A 687-nucleotide genomic window follows, 5' to 3' on the forward strand; every position below is an offset into this window, starting at 1 on the left:
TGATTTTATAGTGGTTACTCCACCAAATTATGGAGTATTATGAAGTTTTACTAAATTAATTGACAAAAAATTAAAACGATGCTCATGTACTATGAAAGAGATTTTAATGTACATTAATACAAATGTAGAATGTGTTTAGAAATTTTAAAACAACACTAAAGATCATTGGCTTCAGTATACAGAGCATTTACCAAAAAAATTCAATATTTTCGAAGGGATTAACTCGTAGATTTTGAGAAAATTTAAAAAATATGAAAATATTGTTTTTCTGCATAGTTGCATCTTTCACTAACATATGATGACGGTCAAAGAGGTTTGAAACCTTTGTTGTTTTTATTTCTCTAGAAAATAGCGATTTTATAGATGTTAGTCCACCAATTTAAAGAGTATTATGAAGTTTTACTAAATTAATTGACAAAATTTTAAAATGATGTCCATGTACCATGAAAGAGAGTTTAATATACATTAATACAAATGTAGAATGTGTTTAGAAATTTTAAAACAACACTAAAGATTATAAGCTTCAGTATATAAAGCATTTACTAAAATTCAATATTTTTTTTCGTAGGGGTTAACACATAAATTTTGAGAAAAATTCAAAAATATAAAAATACAGTTTTATTGCATAGTTGCATCCATCACTAACATATGATGAAGGTCAAAGAGGTTTGGAACCTTTGTTGTCTC

Source organism: Brassica oleracea, chromosome C5 (assembly GCF_000695525.1).
Source record: "Brassica oleracea var. oleracea cultivar TO1000 chromosome C5, BOL, whole genome shotgun sequence".
NCBI classification, from domain to species: Eukaryota; Viridiplantae; Streptophyta; class Magnoliopsida; order Brassicales; family Brassicaceae; genus Brassica; species Brassica oleracea.